The sequence below is a fragment of the Planococcus citri genome, chromosome 1 (genome assembly GCF_950023065.1).
Source record: "Planococcus citri chromosome 1, ihPlaCitr1.1, whole genome shotgun sequence".
NCBI classification, from domain to species: Eukaryota; Metazoa; Arthropoda; class Insecta; order Hemiptera; family Pseudococcidae; genus Planococcus; species Planococcus citri.
This window is the reverse complement of record NC_088677.1, coordinates 66,620,876-66,641,764: the sequence shown is the minus strand read 5'-3', so window position 1 is coordinate 66,641,764 and position 20,889 is coordinate 66,620,876. Positions and strand designations below refer to the sequence as shown.

General features: G+C 35.3%; 1 protein-coding gene across 6 annotated transcripts in view; it reads left to right on the top strand.

Moving 5' to 3' along the window:
* The window catches only part of LOC135833410 (chromodomain-helicase-DNA-binding protein 7-like), a 116,652-nt gene that overhangs the window by 41,849 nt on the left and 53,914 nt on the right, over positions 1–20,889 (top strand). Inside the window, exon 1 of one of the 6 annotated variants that reach the window (XM_065347209.1) lies at positions 3,156–3,511. The exons of the other annotated variants lie outside the window; for them this stretch is intronic. The gene's annotated coding sequence lies outside the window, so the exon portion shown is untranslated. Of the gene's footprint in view, positions 1–3,155; positions 3,512–20,889 lie in introns of those variants that run through there. 6 annotated transcript variants of the gene reach the window in all.

The window sequence follows — 20,889 nt, the reverse complement described above, 5'->3', positions numbered from 1 at the left end:
TTCAATTTGCTATTAATGATTCATTTGTATTTTTTTTTTTTTTTTTTTTTTGAGACTATTATCATCAGTACGATTATTTTAATATACAAGCTAGATTATTTCGTCGAATAGAGCTCCGCTTACTTTTTACCAGTAAACGCGATGTGTTTGGCAACATGGCTGGGGAAAAGTTTCCCTGAAATTTGTTCTATTTAATTGATAGTGCTACGACGACGACGATGACGACGACGATGGAATTACGAGTTACCGTGTATGAGATAACGTATGTTGTGTATATGGATATTATATGTATTATATAGGTGTACCTACCTAGTATTCATTACCTGCTACCTATGTAGGTATTTCTCGTGCTTACTTATTTTCTCTCGTTCCGATAGTGAATTTATTACGGCGTGCTAAAGTATAATTTTGGATATATGTGGCAACGTCGCCAATGTTTAATCGCTAATGATTCATGAAGTATTATGCTCGATGAAGTTCGAATATATTACAAATATGTATGCGTCGAGATTTTTCTCTTACATGGATACATTGCTTATTATTTATGCGAATTTTTGGCGGAGAAATTGGAAAAGCGAAAGAAATTTTATCGATTGGATGTACTTTACTGGATGTTTAACAACATGACAACGACGCTTTTTTAAAGATATTTCGCACGCGAGAATTGTTTTTGCGGTGTTTTGCAACCGATATGGATGTAAAATTGATAGAAAACTGCATGAGGATGAGCGAGTAATCGAACATTTTAGTTGGTTGAAAAGAGAATTTTGAGGTTGCTGTGTATGAATTAGGATGGAGTATTGTGATCATATTTCTCGAATATTCAACTCGTTTTGGGGAAAATAGCCCAGTTTCGAAAGATGCGGGGTGTTTTACAGTAGGTATTTCTTATTCTGTTTACCCTGAATTTGTCCTGATGAAATTTGCAAAAAAAACATCACTTTGTTCCTTTTTTTAAAAATGAAAAACTTGAAATTTTTCCATTCATTTGCAATTTTTTATTTTTTTGGAATTTTTATTCGTATTGTTTTTTTGTCCTTTCTAAAAATGAAAAAATTTCCTGTTGAGAACCTTGCTTTTTTTGACGAATTGCATTGCATGAACAAAGGGATGTTTTTCCATTTTTTCTTCCATCTGACTTCATTAAAATTTTCTGTTTGTTTTATTTGCTCTGTATTCTAGGATTTTATATTTCATTTCTTCATTTTTTTTCTAATTTTCTCTGAAAATATAAATTTCAATTTGCTCTTCTCCCCTCGCCCAAAATATTGAAATATTTGAAAAAAATTTCTGTTGAACGCATTATTTTTTTGTCAAAAGTTGCAAAAACGTCCAATTTTTTCCAAAATTTCAAAAAAAACTAATTTTTTTACATTTTTGTCTAAAATTTTCCAGTCATGGGCTTTTTGTGCCAAAATTCCGAGTTTTTTCTTCAGTCCTGTGTAAAAATAACAAAAATTTCGACCTGAGAAAATTTTAATGTCCTTCTCCCCTCCCCCCCCCCAATCCTGTTGTTTTGCCAAAATTGAAAAAAAAATTTCCATCTGTTTTCCATCAAATTTCTAAATTTTTCAGTCGAGTGCTTTTTCTGTCTGAATTTCACCTTTTTCATATTTCCGAGCCCTCTTTAAAAATAGAAGAATTATTTTGACTTGAATAAGGTATTAATCGACTTCGCCTTTCTTCTATCCTCTAATTGAAATATATGTAATAAAAAGTTTCCTGTCAAAAGTCCTGCATTTTCGACAAAGTTACTAGAACGTCCTGATTTTTTCCATAATTGCAAAAAATCTGCTTTCGCCATTTTCTTAGATCAAATTTAGAAATATTTCGTTGACTTACTTGGAGTATTTTTTTTTCAGAATTCAGACGTTTTTCTATTCTTTCGGGAGAACTGTTTCTGTTGAAAGCTCTGGAAAACGTGTAAAAAAAAGTCCTACTTTTTCTAGTTTTTCAATCGTATTCAGAAATTTTAAATTTTTTCGCATTTTCTTCCAGAGTTTAGATTTTTTTTTTTGCTTTCGAAAAAGGAAGAAGTTTACTACCTCTCCCCTTCCTCATTGAAATATTTGAACAAGTTATGTTGGAGTTGTTGAACACATATTGGTCCCCAAAGAAATTACTTTTTACTGACTCAATTACTTATAGTTAGAAGAATAGTTGTGAGAACTCGAAGATGACCTAAAATTTGAATGGGAACGTTACATCTCAGCACGAGCAACATTAGAATAGTTTCTTTGATTTTTGTTAGTCTGTCCGGTTTGCAATGGTTTCGCAGTAATATATGAACACCATTTCCAGGAATTCTCCACATTCGTCTTCGTCCCTATTGTAAGACAAAAAAATACATTTAGTGGCTGAAAGTTTTTTTGTTTCGTTATATGTAGTACAAAGGTAGTGGTTATGCTGCTGTTTCCTTTTTTCCTTTCTTCGTTGGTTTGTCGCTCACCGAGGACAATAGATTCGGTTAGCATTGTAAGAGTAAGATGCGATTGATGTACAGGGTATGTGGAGTGAGTGATTTGGCGGGGATGACGTCGGTCGTCTCGAAGGATGGTATTTTTACGTTACATTTCACCCTCTACCCTGTGGACCAAGGTATCTATATCTGCATAATTCCAAGAATTGATTTAAACGAAAAAAGAAGAGAGGTGGTGTTGTATGCGTTGGCTTTTGATTCCGTTAGTAAATACCTTTTGGTTCAGTTTCATTGTTGAATGTCAGTTGAAGTGCATGGTGACTTGTGTCTGGCGTGGTGAGATATTTCGATCTTGGCATTTTGCGATATCGGTCGTGTTTTGTAAAACGTTGCAAATTTTGTACCGAGTGATTTTTATTTCGCCGCGTTGTTGATTCGATGATACAACGACAAGCTTGTTGAGTGAAGTTTGACCACCAAGCACTCTCATCGGTATTCGGTTCACCTGCTGATGATTATTGCATATGTGTGTGCTCGTGTACGTGTACATTCATATCTAGCAACACTGGACTATCGACTGGACTGGAGACGCGAAGAGAAGCCGCGAATTCATCCGTGATGGTGATGATGATGAAGAAGATGATGATGACGACGAATGGTGTGTATTACACAATCGAGTGTGCTCTGTTGCGATACGTTGCAGTAATACTAGTGGTAGTAGTTTAGGAAGTGTATACCTAGATTGTATAGGAACTACTCTACCCGTCTGCCTCTCTATAGCGACGATCTGATCGCGACTCTATTTTCTAGTATACTATTCGTGTTGTTTCGCGTTCGCGATAAATTATTACCTTGTGCCGATGAAGTTGTATACATCGGAGAATTGGCAAGTGCGCTGTGTACGATTGAACTCGTTGTGGTTGTACTCGTACGTATTATATTTCTGGTCTTTGGAAACACCAAGAATATTGGTAAATCATTCCAGTTGCCTGCTGCCTTGCAGTAATTATTGAAGATTCTCGTGGACCTACCGGTGTACGAAGGTGTTGATCTCGCGGCGAGTTTCTCCGATGGTGTTTGCCCTTCTTTCTGGTACGTAAGTATTGACGATAAAGCCATGCTTAGGTGAAGAATTTCACCTGTTTTAGTGTCTATTTATGATCCTCGTATGCCCTATGACGATCGTGATGCGATTTTGTCTGTATCGTGTATGTTTTCGTAATGCTCGTATGATGCATGGTACAATGGTACATACGTTCATGTTTACGTAGATAATTCGCATCAAGGTTAAGGTACCATCAACGTGTGAGGTGTCCTGTCGCGCGCCACGCCGCCGTTCCGGGCTTCGGGTTACATAAGCGCGCCTCTGCTCTGCCTCTGTTCGACTCCGTCAGAGTTGGATGGCTTGAGGGGGCGAATGACGCGACGCGACGCATCGTACGGGGCGGCGCGGCGGTGTGGTGGCGATGACGACGGCGAGGATCGGACGAGAGCGTGCGCGCGCAAGACCAAGACGTCGCGACGCGAAGAGAGTACGATGGTTTTAATGAACTTGGTACCGTATGCTCGGAAAATACACGATGTCTGTGTAGTGTGTGGTTACGACTACGAAAGCTTTAGGAGTATAAATATCGCGTGTACTTGCCGAAGGTAGCGAACCATTTGGTCTGGTGCGACTTTTTTTGACGGTCAGGTTGCTGACCCATATACGCTACAGGGTGTCTCGAATTTTCAAGAATAGTTCACGCGGTGAGGTTTTATATTATTGGGACTCTTGTTTGTTGGACTGTATAGGTATACGATTGCACGTGGATTTTTAGTCACCTTAAGTCGTGGTATTCGGATGTGATGGAAAGGGGATTTTCGGTCGAGAACATCGAAATATCAAATTTTCATTTGAATTTTATTGAAGCTTTTTTCGTATCTTCGACGATTAAGTAGTTAATTTGAACTAGTTTGGGGTTTCTGGGCTGATTTTTAATGTAGATATTTTGTTAGAATCTTGTTTCGGAATTTTACTGTTTGATTACTAAAAATAGAAAGCGATTTTCCTTTCGAATTTGCTTATGGAAAACTGTTTAAGAAACCGGTTTGCTGGTTGAAAAACAGTCGTTTTCAAGTGTTCAATTAGTGACTGAATGACGATCACATGTTCTTCTAATGACGATACAGATGATTTTCAGGAGTTCACTTCGAATGAGCGACTACTCAAAAAATTTTCAGCCTTCGAGCCGTAATATACAGGAGACTGTGGCAGGGGTTTTCAAATTAGGGTTATTTTTTAAAAAAAACGTGTTTTTGTCATTCCTGAGTACTTGTGCAAAATTCTAGTCACCCTTTCCCTTCCCTTCCATAAAAGTATGATTTGAGTTTCTGAACTTCTCTGACCCATCGACTTTGATATTCAATACCTGCACTTTTTGGGCCTTTATAAGCAACATGAAGATGGCTGGATTGCCCAAATTTTGATTTCTCATCAACTTTTTTATCAAATTTTCAAAAATATAATGCTAATGTTTTTATACATCTTGAAGTGAAAAAATACTAATGATATCAATACGTGAAAAATTTGCGAAAGTGCATCAAAAATACACCTTTTGACAATATTGCCAAATAGTCTCGCTTCTTGATTTGAAAAAATTGTCGCATTTTTGCAAAAAATTACAAAAAAATTGGATTTTTTTCTGAAAATTACCCTATAGTAGGTACCTTATCGCTTTTTAACCAATAAGTCTCTGTTTTTCGAAAAATATTGCAGAAAATCATCATTTTTTGCCAGTAATTGACTAGAAGTCCCAGTTTTTGCTAGAATTTTCAGTCTTTTCTTTGCTAAAGATTTTTAAAAGTGCTCGCTTTTTCAAAAATTGGCAACACTGCTGAAAATTGTCGTTCTATGCAGAAAAAAATCAAAAAGTCATATTATACTTTTTTCCTCAAATTGTTGAAAAATCCTGCAAGAAAAATGTAAGTTCTGTGCCAAAATTGCTGCATTTTGTTAAAGTTATTGTCAAATTTATGTTTTTTTGAAAAAAATTCAAATTCTTATTTTTCAGCATTATAATATTGCTGAGGATTTTCATCTTTCTTCTCAAAAATGATCCAAAAGTCGTTTTCTTGCTAAAATTTGGCAAAAAGTATCACTTCTTTGCTAACAATTCTCAAAAGGTCCTCTTCACAAATTGTTGAATTATTGCTTTTTTGCAAAAAAAAAAAAATCCAAAAAGTCTTGCTTTTTTTCTTTTATAAAGGCCCTTTTTTTTGCCAGAAATTTCCGAAAAGTGCTTCCTTTTGTTAAAATCATCAGTTTCGTTTTTTTGCCAAAAATTGTTTCTTTCAAATATTGCAAAAATTTCACTTTTTGTTTTAAAATTAGCCAAAATTCTCGTTTGTCTTACCAAAAAGCTGCAAAATGTTTTTTTTTTTAAATGTGAAACGAGAACATTTTTGTATTATTCCTTTTTTTTGGATATGTTTCTATACTTTGAAATGGTTTGCTCATGTTTTGTCACGCTTTTGGTTGCTGAAGGTAGGTAGTTTTTTATTGGGGGGGGGGGGGGATTGAGTACGAGTCCTGTTGATGAAAAATCGAAATATTCGTTAGGTACTCAATCTTCAAGTCGCTTTTGGAGAACTAAAAGTGGTATTCAATTTCAAAATCAACGTACATATCAGAATGATTCAGAAACTGAAATCATACCTTTTTCGGAGGGAAGGGATGCCCAGATTTCTGCAGAGGTCGTAGTATTCAAAAATGACAAAAACCGCCTTTTTTTTGAAAATGATCCTATTTTGAAGACCTCTGGCTCAGTTTCAAATGTGGCTAAAGGCTCAAAATTGTCTAGGTTGTCCCGTTTTCATAGTTTACTTCCTCTCTAAGTTTTGTCAAGATCCAGACATGTTTTTTTATGATAAAGTGCCATAGGTCTTTTTTCAGTTTTTTTTTCAATTTTAAAAAAGTACGGATCTCAATGTTAGCGAAATAGGTTCTAATGAATGTGCCAAAAATTTCGAACCTCTGGCCTTTGCAGATACTAACATCCGTGGCTTTCAACGTTGAAAAATGGTCAATTTTTGATATAGTTTTCTTTTTAAATTTTGAAGCCATACTTGGTGCGTATTTTTGGTACCACAGAATGCAGTTTTTTTTCGTTCTTCTAGTTTTATGAGCGCTGGAGGGTGATTGTAAATGTATCTACTTAAATGTGTGACTCGATAATATTTTTCGATATCGAAACTACTGTTTTTTCAGAATTTTGAAGGCACAGTTCTTAGCTTATGTGAGGGTTCTGAATGTTTCTTACGAGTATGTTCATTTGAGTCTGTTTGGCCATCATTGAAACCCTAACTTTTTTTCAACTCGAGAAACTTGGGTCGTCTGCACTTTTTTTTTGGTAAATTTGTAGGAAGGATAGTATCAGATAACAATATGTGTAGGTACATTAGGTGGTTGATCAGGTATCTGGAAACCCCATTGTTTGTTTCTGTTGTTTGCTCTTTTTTTGCCATTTCTTCAGCGTGTGCTATATTGTCTTCAGTATTCCGTCGTCGTCGTTGTGTCGCCTCTGCTTCTATAGGCACCATTGAGATAAATCGCAACATCGTCGACATCGACAAACGACAAAACGACAAGGACGATGTCAGTGAACTCTCTTCAATACCCCGGACCCTTATTCAGTGTGTAAAACTGCTCTTATGAATAGGTCTTTTTGACCTAGACTCCCTGTAACAAGGTTAACGCTATAGCAACAACACCCTCGCGACCCTCGTCAATATAGTAATACGACTAGTCGACTACGAACCCAAGACCATGGTTTAGTGTAGAGTAGACGCGTACCATTGCATTATTAACCTGCTGATCACCACAGTGCAGGCAGAAGAGAACACACGACCAAGCCAGCCTTACAACAGGTGTATCGCGAAGCGAGCGGACACTGGACGACGGAAATCTCTCGCTCTTGCTGGTGTGTTCCTCTTCTTCTCTTTTTCTTCTGGTTCTTGGAATTGACCGCTGGAGCTCTACCTGTACGCCCATTACTATACGCTACGATACGATTATACGAGTATTTTTGTCCGTTCGTATTTCTTTCTCATTTTTTTCTTCCTCTCTCGTGTAGTATACTCTTAAACGTTTACAACAAACAGTTAGATTATATCTTCGTGTACGAATATCGTCGTGACGTAGAACGAGTTTAAATTTCACCGCAATGTATGCGACCGAAGACCTAACTGATGTATTCACGTTGTGTGTGGATCCATACCCACCACCATGATGGTTTATCTGGTCAAATGACTCGTGTCGAGGAACTGTAGTTTTTCATTAAAAAATTTGCAAGTTTAGGATTGAGATATGAAATTTGATTTTCAAATAGGGTGACTATTTTATATCAGACCTATGAACCACGAACCAGTTGCTGTGGAACCAATTCAATGGTTGGAAATCTTCAATCAGTTATTCCTTACTTCATACTTTTTGTTGAATTTCTGTTGATATTCGTTGATTCGAAATTGTAAGGGAAATTCAAAAAATTTGGGATAGAAAATTTTTCCCAATTTTATGGAAAATGATGGAAAATTTGACAAGTTTTCGACCTAGGTACTGAAACTTGACTATAAAGCAGAAAAAACTTCAAAATATTTGGTCCATATTTTTTAGAGCAGATAAAAATCCAAAATATTTTGTTTAAAAAAATGAAGTGCTGGTATGTTGTCAATGGGATTTTGAAAAAATTTTCAAGGACACCACAGCTAATAATTCAAAATCCTCTTTTGCTCGAGCTGAATATGTTTTTTTTCCAATGTTGGTGATGACGACAATGACGACGAGTTGATTAATTTATATACTGAAATTTGAAGTAGGTGAGGTGCCTGAGTACTCGTGCTTCATGGGACTTGTGTGTAGTCGAAGAAACGCATACACATGGCATAAAACTGTGTAGATAAGGAAGTAGTGTCTTAGAACGAAGAAAGGGGAGAGGCACAGGCACATACTACGTATTCGTGTATACTTATGATGACTGAGTGTTTTGTATGTACGAACGTTATTATATTTTCTTTTCCGATTCCAATCAAACAGCAATCATGTGCATGTGGTTTTGAATGTGGCGGGTACCTACTTCGAAAATTTGTTCAGTTTCAGTTTATATGTTACCTATTCAGTCATGCAATCGTCCTCAGTTATCAATTTTTGATTACGATTGATAAAAGGCCAAGATGTTCTATTCCGGCAATTCTTCTAATGGTTTTTTTTTTAAGGAATGAGGAATTCAAAATCGTCTTATCCCCTTCCTCCCTCCCTCCCTCACTCCTATTGTGAATTTCAGTCAAGTTTCTCCGCCTTCTTACTTACAGAGATATCTATGATACCTGATTTATTGGCGATGATGAAGTTGTTGGGTGGAAAAATGATGAAAGATTACTGCCCTTTCATTCTCATCATTCAAGTTACGCAGAATTCGATTTGAAAATTAATGATAACAGCGAGGCAAATGATGCCACCAAAAATCAATATGAAAAGTTTCAATGTGTTGAAGTGTTGTCGTTGGTGATCCTTTTTATCAGTCTGTGTATCTTATCGAGCTCGATTGCAGAATAATTACGTCTTAATTCCCATCAGGAGATAACACTTCGAAATTCTTTTTTAATCGCAGCAGCTTTCATTGTGAGTTGTGGCCATTTTCCATGTGTTTTTTTGGGCGATGCTGGGGTCTTCCAATTGATTTAAGAAGTAATATTGACAAACAGGGTGTTTTCTGGTTGATGAAATGGACGGTGCGAATTGTATGTAGGTCCAAAGGTCGAGAAATGGTGAAAAAATTGTGAATTCTACTCGAAAAAACGTTGATTTTTGCCATTTATGAAATAATATTTTTCAAAATTTAGCTCATTTAGTTGTTTGAATTTCGTTCGGGGACATTTTGATCGAGAAAAGATGAGTGTGGTGTTATTTTGATGTTCGATTCCGTCAGCATTGATTTTTATATCGCCATTCTTCGAGCGAACTACGAGTAATTTTTCAGATGATTTTTTTTGTTTGGTTCACTTAGTTGTAAATTGATTATTGTTCTTTTTTTCAAGAAGATATTTTACACGATGCAGTCATAATGTCTCTCATAACGTCGCTAATTATAAGGCGATACTGTTCGGTGAGGAGGAGGGTAGGAGACCTATAGATAGATGTACATACGAGTAAGAACGCGAGAAGTACATTAGTACATGTATGCACTTCTGCTGACGTATGGGCGCTAGAGAGTAAAATAAGATGAAAAAAAATTTACGAGAGAGAAAAATTAATTATAATTTCATTGTTTCTTAACCACGACGTCGACGGCGGTGCGGTGGTGTGGCGACAACGACGACGATAATTAAAAAATGAGTTATAAAATCGAAAATGGAAAATGTCGACGTTAATTAACGATCAGTCATAGGTATTGTATGCACATTGCTCTATGCAGTACCGCAGTAGTATGTGTTTAGAATTAAATGTGTTGGAGTTCGTAGGTCTCACTCTTGGTGCAATTATCCTACATAGATGAGGTTGTTTCCAATGCTACGATTCTATATGATGAGCAGGGTTGAGGCATACGAGTTGTTGAGATGTGATCACAGATTTTCCCATTGTAAAAATTGGTTGAAGGGTGTTATATGTAATTGGTTGATTTGCTTCGTAGTTTTCACTAGTCAGGCTCCCTTCGTCCCTTTTTCAGAGAGCAATTTGCGATATACCTACCTAAATGGTTCCAAATTTTTTCTTGGTGTCTCGATTGTCATTTCTCGCACTTTTATTTGTTTTCAAAATTGAAAATTAGGTATGATAAGGTGAGAATTTGTGGAAGAAATGAATGCATTTCTGACTTCGCCGAATTTATTTTGTTTCCGTTTTGAAAAATATGTGAAAAAATTAAAAGAAAAAAAGGAATACGAGAACGAACGTGATTTTTCATTTTGGTAACCGGAATACCTGTTTTGTGTACCTTTATCTATTCACTTTTGTGTGTGTGGTGAGTAAAACCCAATTGTTATACGTTGTAGAATGATTAATAGTTCGTTATTGTAAATATTCAGGTGTACATTAAACCTGAAACAAAATCGGCACTGCACTATCTTCTTTTACAATGGAATTTGACTGACGACAGTGTGACGGTTTCCATAATTTAATGAGTCCTTTGACTGATCAAATAAATCACTCATTTCTCCTATGCTGGGGATGTTTCATTGCAATATTGTTTTCACTTCGACTTTGATCTTTGACTAGCTGGTGAGAAAATTCGACGAGTGACCAGACTACTCGATGAACGGTCAAAAATACGGGAGAAATCGAAGAATCTGGTCACAAAAATTGTTCCCAAAATGAATTTAATTGCATCGAACTCATGATGTTTGTTCGAAGTATTTTATTATGATTGAGAGGGGGAGGGGGTTCAGAATATGTCTGCAAAATTGAAAAATTGAAGAAAAGACTAGGAATTCAATTTTTTAAATTTGGTAGATATTTTAGGGAATTTTGGAGGACTTTACATGGATGTTTCAGTTTAATAAATGTAATGGAAGTGAATGACCCCTTTGTATTGGTTTTTTAACAAAAACAAATTTTTGTTCAATGTAAATGGCCTGGGTAAAAGTGAAATGCTTACGGTTTAAATATGGCGTCGAAACTCAGAAGTAATGTTGCTGAAATTTTACAGTGCTAGGAAAAAAGTGCTGTAAAAATCATTGAAACTTGGTAAAAAAAAAAAAAAAAAAATTGAAAGAAAATTTCCAGAAAAAGTTTCAAAAATATTATGAGAATAACTTCGTAGAATAAGAAAAAGAAAAATCGATGAAAATTCAGATGAAAGTGGAAGCATTATTTGAGAAAGTTGTTGTAAATTCATATTTAATTTTTTTTTCGTAGTTTCTCATATTTTTTGTGGCTTGATAATATATTTCTTGACATTTTTCATCAAAAGTAAGTACAGAAACTTAAAAATATTGGAAGATTTCGATCAAATTCAGTGGAGATCTTTATTTTGAGTTGGAAGTTACAAAAAATGATTTTCAACCCATGGAGTTTGTCTCTGAATGGGAGCTACGGGCTCTCAAAATCGCTTATTTTTGGTTAAAATCGTGTTTTGAAAATATATTTTTCTTTTCGATTATTACACATTAATATGTGAAAACACTGAAAAAAGTAATTTTTGAAACCGCGAGAATATTTTAGAATTACACTGTTGCCAATTTCCGACCTTCATTGTCGATTTAAAAAAATCAAGAAATTGCCAAAAACTGAGTATCGGGATTTTTCGATTTTTTTGAAATATAGTAGTATTGTTCCGAAAATTGTCACCATATTCCAAAATTTTCCTCGGATTCAGAAATGATATCTTCGGCTGTTCAAGAACAAAATATATGAAACATTCGAAAGAAAATATTGTCAAAGGACGAATTTACCTGAAAAGCAAAGAAAGTGTTTTTGGATCCGACACAGAATCTCAAAATGTATAATAGGGTTAAAAAGTACTTTTTTTTTTCTTGGCTATATAGTCTAAAGTGGTAACACTACATTCCAGTTGAAGACCGCGGCACGTTTACATTTTCAAAACAGGACTTTCTTATTCGATGCTATATTTCCACTAATTTCACATTAAATAGAACTAAATTTACCTGTGGTGAGTTGTTTTGCATTCTTGCTATCATGTAAATGAAATATTTGTTAAAACTATGAAATAAAGTGAAATAATCGCCGAAGTTCTTGAGTGATAAGAAAAGTCCTGTTTTGAGATGTAAACACCTAAGAGCACAGAAGTGTTACCACTTTTGGAATGTAGTGTTACCATTTTAGACCATATAGCCAAGAAAAAAAAAGTACTTTTTAACCCTATGTCTTTTGAAAGTGAGTAATTTTTTCAAAGCAGGTTAGGTAAATGCTGAAACGAAAAAAACATGATTTTTCAAAAATCCCTTATTTTTGAGGGCTCATTTCTCGCCTCGAGGTACGCTCAGTCTGTATGTCGTTCAACTGGAAATGAAAGTCTCTACTGAATTCGTGGGTCAAAATCCTCCGACATTTTTTTTTTCATCCTTTATGTTCACAATCTTTGGTAATGATCTCGGTTTGCTCTTGTTTTCTTCTGGTTTTCGTCTAAACTACATTTTTGAGCGAGTTTTTAGACGATTCACGTCACAGAATTCCAATTTTTGGAAGATGAAAACTAATATTATCATTTTTTTGAATTGCAACAGCTTTCAAGACTTGACCTGAATTCACTTGTTTTTAGGAAAATTGCTCGATGAAGAGATACCTCCAGTTAATTTTGCGTCTTTATCCTTCAACCCTTTGACGCCTGAAAATTTTTGTGAAAATATTTGCATGTTTTTAAGAACTTTTGTGAGCGTTTTTTGAAGGAAAAAAAATCGTGACTTTGAATTTTGAAATTACCTTATCTTGTAAAATTTTTGTTTTATTTTTATGTAATGCATTCAAACAGCTGACCTGTCATCATCAGCGTCAACGTGGGTGCAATTTTTAAATTTTTTGTATTCTTAGGTGACAATTATACTCTCATCAGATGAGAATGCAAAAAGTACGATACGATATGCTCATACAGTACCGAGTACGTAACTATAACTAAGTGTTTCAAAGAGCTCGATCCATCGATGCATTCTTTTCCCTAAAGATTTGAAGCAGAAAAAACACACGTTGCTCTGCCTTTTCTGTCCATCCCTTTGAATCGTGTCGGAATAACACGATCACGAACATTTTTATTTCATTTTGGAGACTGGCAGAAGCTCTACATGCTACTAGCAGTACATTATATGTACATATGTAATGTACGTATGCACAGTTGTTGAGAGATTGCGCGTATGTGCTCGTGCCAGCGCTCGCGCGTCATTAAAATTAAGAAACAAATTAAAATTTTTATTCGGCTAAGTAATCGAAGGTCAAGAGAGAAATACGACGTGTATGTGTATTTGGCGTTTTTCTTAAATATATACGTATCACTGCGCAGGGTGTTCCTCTCTATCTGTGCCTCTCTTTCCCTATAAGTAATGCGAGTACATACATACACATAAGTACACTAAGTACCTACAGCAATACAGAATATTGTAACGATGGCAGAGGTATGTACTGGGGGGCATCGCAGCAACAATTGCGGTATCATGAGACAGAGACGGCGAGCTATTCTTTTACAGTGCTGACTTATACTTGTACACTACATGTGTACGTTATTTATAGCCTTTTTTCTCTTTCTTCTGCAGTTACCTTCTCTTCATCATTTTGTCTTGTCCCCGGAGACTCGATCGTTACGTTGATGTTGGCGCAGCTCTTGCAAAAAAAAAATCAACGTAAGAAGTTACAGGTACACCTGGCTCTGAGCAGAACCTACCAGAAATCGCTTAGTACGAGTACTTCTTTTTCTACAAGTCTAGTGTGTTTATGACGACGACGACGACGACGTGGTGTAGATCAAGCAAGGTAGAGGGATGAGTCAGAAGGAGTACCTATTGACGATGGACTGGAGCGCCCGAGTGGTTTAGCTAGGTACATCTCCTCTGTTCGATCTCATTGGTCTTGTGGTAATTAGAATCGCGATGTTTGACAGATTAGAGACGCATCATTGTGTGATAGGTGAAAGGTGACTGTCGAGATGGATGGAAGACCAAGTGAGGGGGCGGGGGTTTGCGCGCAAAGAAGTACTGGAATGTGGTCTTATACACGTATATCTAGGTACTTGGTACCGCGTGTGTTTTTTTTTCGGTGGCGCGGCACGTTTGCGTTTTTTTCCCTCTCGTGCATAGCATAAGACAGAAGGTAGAGTAGACAAAAAGAGAGGCAAGATGGTTTATGTGGTCGGTGACAATGACGACTGCAGCCTTCGATGATTCTAGTGTATGTAGTGTAATTATCATGGCCGCTGATTTATGTCGTCGTCGTCGTCGTCGTTGTCGTCAGGGAGTATGTATCGATGACGATGAAGACTAGACGTGGACGTGGACGACGATGATGATGATTCAGAATGGAGACGAGTGGTGGAAATGTGGAAAGAGAGGAAAGGATGGTTGATAAGGATTCCTTTTTGCATGTCGAAAATCCCCCCCCCCCCCCAATTCTTTCATCTTTTTTTCTAGTTTTTATGGCAATTTTTTGATATTGTTGAAATTTTGTTTGGGGCTCACGTGTTCTAAAAAAAAGCCCTGACTATTGATATAATGAAATGAAATGTTGATGATTGGCATTAAAAAGTACAGAAATGACCAAATACAACGAGTTTGTGGTGAAAATCAAAATGAAAGAAACTGGGAAAAAAGTGATTTGATTCGTGAAACAAATCATATCCTGTTTTTGTATTGTCCTTTTTTTTTTTTGCTTAATTCAATAAAAAGTCCTCTTTTGAAAAATTGCCAAAAATTCTCGCCCCTTTCTTAAAATTAAAATCAACATAATGTTTTGTTTCATCATCAACGTTCAAGAAAATACCGGTTTTTTTTTCAAAATAGTCAAAAATTTTCAGCTTTGCAAAAATTGCCAATAAATTTTATTTTTTTTTAGAAAATGCATAAAAAGTTTCCATTTTTAAATAAAATTTTGTAATTTTTCATTACATTTTATTTTCTTCTACTTTCAAAATTTTGGATTTCATCTGTTTTTTTTTTCTAGTTTATCTCGCAAATGAAAAGTTTCGACTTGAAAAATTTCGAATTGAGTAAATTTTGATTCGTCCTCCTCTCCCCCCCCCATCCGCCTCAAAATTTCAAGATTTACAAATGTTTCATTAAATGAGGAGCGATATTCCAAAACGCCCTTAGTGCATTTTTTTCGAATTGCGTTTTTAAAAATAAAAAGTGTTCCAAAACGCACTTTGTCCATTTTTATTGAATTTTTTTTAGCGGTATCTGGTGGATGAAGTGTATAGCTACACTCCTAACATCATAAATCCACCCAAATAAAGTTTTAAACCCGCCTAAATAGCCAATTTACCAGACTAAAAATTAATTTTTTAAAATGGACATAGGGCGTTTTGGAATATCGCTCCTCAAATGTACTGCTAGCTACTGCTTTCATCTTACTTTTCCATGTCTTTCTACTCGCTGTATACTTACTGATAGTTGCACTTTTCTTGCACTAGGGGTTATTTATCACCTTCTGCGAAAATTTTCAACTGTCCAAGTATCACAACCCTTTCCTATCAATATTCTTGCAGAAAAAAAATCGTTGTCAAATTTTTTCGATTTTTTTTTTTGGAGTTTTTCGCCTGTTTTGATGTATTTTTATTGAAATTGACAACCATTTTCCTAATTATGCTTTTCAAACAATGATTTGAATTGAAGATCAAAATTTGCCCTTGAGAACATTTTTGAACCAATTTTCTGACCAAAGAGGGAAAATTTCAAAAAAAAAAAAATTCTTTTACATTTTTTGTTTTTGATAGGTATATGTCATGTTTTTTACTTTTCTAATATTTTGTTTACAAATTTTATTTTGTTACACTGTTTTTGTGTTCAAAAAAAATGGAAAATCGGACATTTGATTGAATTTAGAGATAATACATTTTCAGTTCTTTTTCCCTTCATTCTCCAATAAAAATCGAGTTGATCCATATGTTGGAACTTCAACCAATTCTTCAAACGTTTGTTCAGTTGTTAAAAACGTTTCCAAATTTTGTACAAAAAATTAGCCAAAAAGAGAATTTTATCCGCACTCTTTCCCCTTTGCCGTCACTTTGTTTCCCAAATACATAATAATCGATAAGAGCAATTACATAATTCATCCGAATTAGAAATATTTTCACATATTCGCTATTTTGCATCTTTTCTGAACTGAATAAATCAAATTTGATGATGCAATAATTTTCAAAGAATTATTTCTAGAAGTGATGAAACCGGAAATGATAAAAGTTTATTACGAGTACAGTACGTACATATTTGAAAAATGCATTTGTGCAAGAGGTCTGATAGTTTGAATGCATACTTACTTATTTGAGGTGAGAAGACTACTTCATCCTTTTTTACTCGTCATCTCTTCAAGTCTTTTCTACCCCAATCGAGTTGAAATAAATGAGATTTTTAGCATCCCCTTTCCTCACCCAATATGCAACCTCGGACCAAAAAATTAACGTTAGAATTTTTTAAAAACCATGACTCGTAATTTCATAAGGTTCAGGGTAGAAAATTTGACTCATATCAAAAATATTAGTTCAATTCCTAAACTTTTCTGGAAGAGTTTGCAAGTTTAAAACTTTTTTGTATAAACTAGACGTATTTACTTCCGATGATTCAAATTCTGAAGTAAAAGGAAAAGTCGAGGGAGGGGAAAAGTGAATTGAATTTTTACAAGTATCGAAAAAATTCCAATTTCCAAATCGCGCGGATTCTTTTGCACAAAAGTACGTATTTCGTAGTGGAATCATAAATATTCTTGAAATCTAATAGGCAAAAGATTGTGAATTTCAAATACATACATGTCTATTCGTAGATATATGTAGTGTAAGTAGGTAGTATTGCGATGGAAAATTCTGCTCGTTCGTCGAAAATTTTCCGCACATCGATTATTTTCACGTGAATTAGCAAAAAAGTCATAAAAACTGACGAAATCAGATGATACGAAAAGAAGAACGTTGCTCGACATTTTTGTCATTTCTTGTGAAAAAGAGAAACGTTTTAGAAATATGTAGGAGGGAAAAAAGCTCTTGTTGGAATCGAAATTTTGATGAAATCTATACCGAAGGTTAAGACGTGTACGAGATGATGGTATGGGGAGAGGGGCGATGAACAAATTTACTACAGTGTATTTCTCGTATTCTAACTCATACACCTAGACGCAGAGGTATAGGTAAGCTTAGGTAATTACGTATGAAAGATTTATAAAAGAAAATTGACCACTGAGAAGAGAATAGGGTCGGGGTACGTGGTGCATGTCTAATGTACATTGTGCAGCGGCGACGGCGACGACGACGTCGACGACGACATCGCAACATCAACAACACCATCAGTCCACCATCGTATAGCGTCGTTGGTGAAATTAAATTCGAAGTATAGAGAGTAATTTAGTAGAGTACACGTAATAATTCCGCATTTAAATGACCACCATTATGCACAGAGAGCGAAGATGAGTCGACGACGCGAAGCTCTTTAATTAGAAAGTTTGCTCGTGTTCGTTGAAATATTTTTTTTTTTTCCTATTTAGATGGAAACATTTTCCTCTAAGAAGGAATAGTGTAGCTGTGTATCTGTATACAGGTGACTATCGGAGCAAATACGAGTAGCAAAATACATATATCGAATGCGTAGTAGCTATATTTTCAAGTCGATGCGGTGTCGTCAAAATACGTATCTACGAGGATCAGTCGAGTGTGTAAAAATATACGCAGGACGTGAATTAGCTCCCAGAGTTATCGTCTATGAAGAAAATTCTTCATCTGTTCCAGGTTTTTCGAGACGTTTTACGACGATAACGAGAGAACCGAGGGGTAAAGCAAGGGTATTGATAACTCTACCTACGCGAATATCGATCCACGAATATGTGTGAACTACTTTTCTTCTTTTTAACGATACCTGCGTCCGTTTTATTTCCACGAAATTATTCGTAATTCGCCATTTTACCTGAAACACGATTGGTGCGATAAGACTTTTTGGTTCCTGATCGTATCGATTGCTTCAGAAATGTACAAGCGAGAGGAAAAAAATTAACGATTAGTCATTATTATTTGTACTTTAGAATTCGCACTTTTTATTAATTTTCTCACGCTGGAATTATCGCGAAATACCAACGTCCGTAGAGCTCATCTGTGCATAAGTTTATCCAAATACCATAACTTATTCGAGGCGAGTGCATGTTGATCGTCGTCATGCTCGTGCCTCGTACTCGTACGTTATTATTTTATTTTTATGAATGGAAAACACCAACGAGCGGAGTATTTTAGGACGCACTTGATGCGGTCGTCGAGTTCGAGGTGAATGTAATTTTTTACTCTTTTCGACAGCAAAGCAACGAGCTAGCTTGCGAGAAATCCTGCCTCTACGTCTTCTTCTCTGTAGCTATTGTCAAATCTCCAACCTTTGACCTGGAAATAGGCAATAAAAGGGAGAATCGGTTCGCTTTAGGGGATGTTTGGTCGTCAATAAGGTTCGAGGTCGGTTCAATGGTCCAACTATATACATGATCGACGACGATATTGGCTTTACTTTTTCAACGTTTTGTTTTCTTTTGGTATGAAAGTTTGGGCATTGAGAGGTGAAGGGATTGATTAAAACGTGTTATCTTCAGTTACGGTGCATTGATTTGATAATGATTGAGATTTGGATTTTTTTACACAACGATTCGTAGGAATTTTAGGTTTGTACTCGTAGCTGTGTTCAAAGGTCGTGTGATGTATGGAATGGTGGAATTTGAGGGGTATTCTAGGTAATGGTGAGGTTTTGTTTTGACTCGATTTAATGAGTTGTGAAATTAAGGCGAATTTCAACGCGAGGGAGACGTTTATGAATTGGTCATGGATTTGAGATGAATTGTTACTTGTTATCGGTGCGACCTTTTAGAGGGATCTGATTATTGAAATGAGTTCGTGTAAGACATATTGAGGATTGACTTCGGCTCATTTGATTCTAAGATACAAAAAAAAGCAAGTTTGGGTACTGTACATGGCTATTGAAGCTTGATGATTGTAATTTTGAAAGTGACTTTTCTGCCTCCCACCCCTCACCCTGCCTCAATGATATTATAATTTTTGAAATTAATCTTCAACTTTCAGCAACAACATAATATGTACTATGTGACATATTATTAGCAATTTCTATTCATGAAATGACTTTGATTACTTTTTTGTTTGTTTATGTATATTTTTATTTTTATGTAGTATCCCGAGATGATTTTGCAACCAACTAACCTATCATTTGTTTTATTTGTTTGTTTTAGGTGAGTAACGAATCTTCACTTTGCAATAATTCAATCGTCAGTAAGTACAGTGCTCCGAGTAAGTTTATATTTTTTTTTGTTAGGATTTCCACTGGTTTGGAAAACCACAAAAATGTTGACTTGAGAATGGGAAAAATTTTGGATTTTTTTGGCACATTTCTTAATGAGATGGTTGCTTGGAATTTTTACGATGCCAGCAAAAAATCATCGTTGAAAATTGATGAACAAAATCATCAGCTATTCGCTGATTGCAAGAGAGTTTTTGCATTTTGATCATTGATTACCTTCAATTTTTTCTTCAACTTCGGACTGAATTTAGCACAATATAAAAAACTCCTTATTTTTTCCATATTTTCTTAACCCTTTCGGCTACGAGACAAACTGAAGGATAGAATTCGAAGTGCTTTAAACTGAGTAAGGCCGGTTGCTGCCTAGAACTCAAAATTTACTAGAAATCGCACATTCAGAAAGTATTCATGTCACAAATGGCAATACACCTTAAATTGTCTATTATTCCATTTATGACACCGAATAGCATTATAAATCAAAATCAAGCCTTCTGAGGCATCTGATACTTCAAGATGAACGTATTAGTACCAAGCATTTTTGAAAATAGAAAAAAAGATGAACTAAAATAAAATAAGTTTGAGTAAAAAAGAAAAATTATTGAAGAAAAACAAGGCATGCGACTTCAGATAGTTATTCAAACTGCAAATGTTTGAAGGTGTTTGCTTGTGGGAGGATTAAAATTGATGGAAAAATCTTTGTGTTATAGAGAGCATTTTTCAAAATTTTAAAAACCCATGTCACAATTCAACGCTAATTTTCAATGAAAATCTGACAAATATGTGTCATTTTCATCTTCTGACACATACATCTCTCTTGAGATAATTTGCTTGGGCGAGTAAGTTGCTTCAGAAGATGACTGGGTAAACTTTTGCAAGCATTTGAATTTTATGATGAATACTGTGTCATAAAGACTGCGCTCAATCAATTCATTATCTGTAAGATGACTTCTAAAAAGTAATTCCAGTGATTCCACAACATGACGTACGTATTTTATTTTCATTATCTCCTTATGACAAACAGATTGAGGGCTGTATTATGACACAGTATTTATCATAAAATTCAAATGCTCGCAAAAGTTCACCTAGTTATCTTCTGAGGTAACTTACTCACTCAAGCAAATCGCCTCAAGAGAGATGTATGTGTCAGAAAATGAAAATGATGGCATACTTTTCAGGTTGAATGGTGACACGAGTGTTCAAAGTTTCAAAAAATGCTCTCTATAACACAAAGATTTTTCCATCAATTTTAATCCTCCCACAAGCAATCACCTTCAAACATTTGCAGTTTGAATAACTATCTGAAGTCGCATGCCTTATTTTTCTTCAATAATTTCTTTTTTTACACAAACTTATTTTATTTTAGCTCATCCTTTTTTCTATTTTCAAAAATGCTTGTTATCAATATTTTCATCTTGAAATATCAGATGCCTCAGAAGGCTTGATTTTGATTTATAATGCTATTCGGTGTCATAAATGGAATAATAGACAATTTAAGGTTTATTGCCATTTGTGAC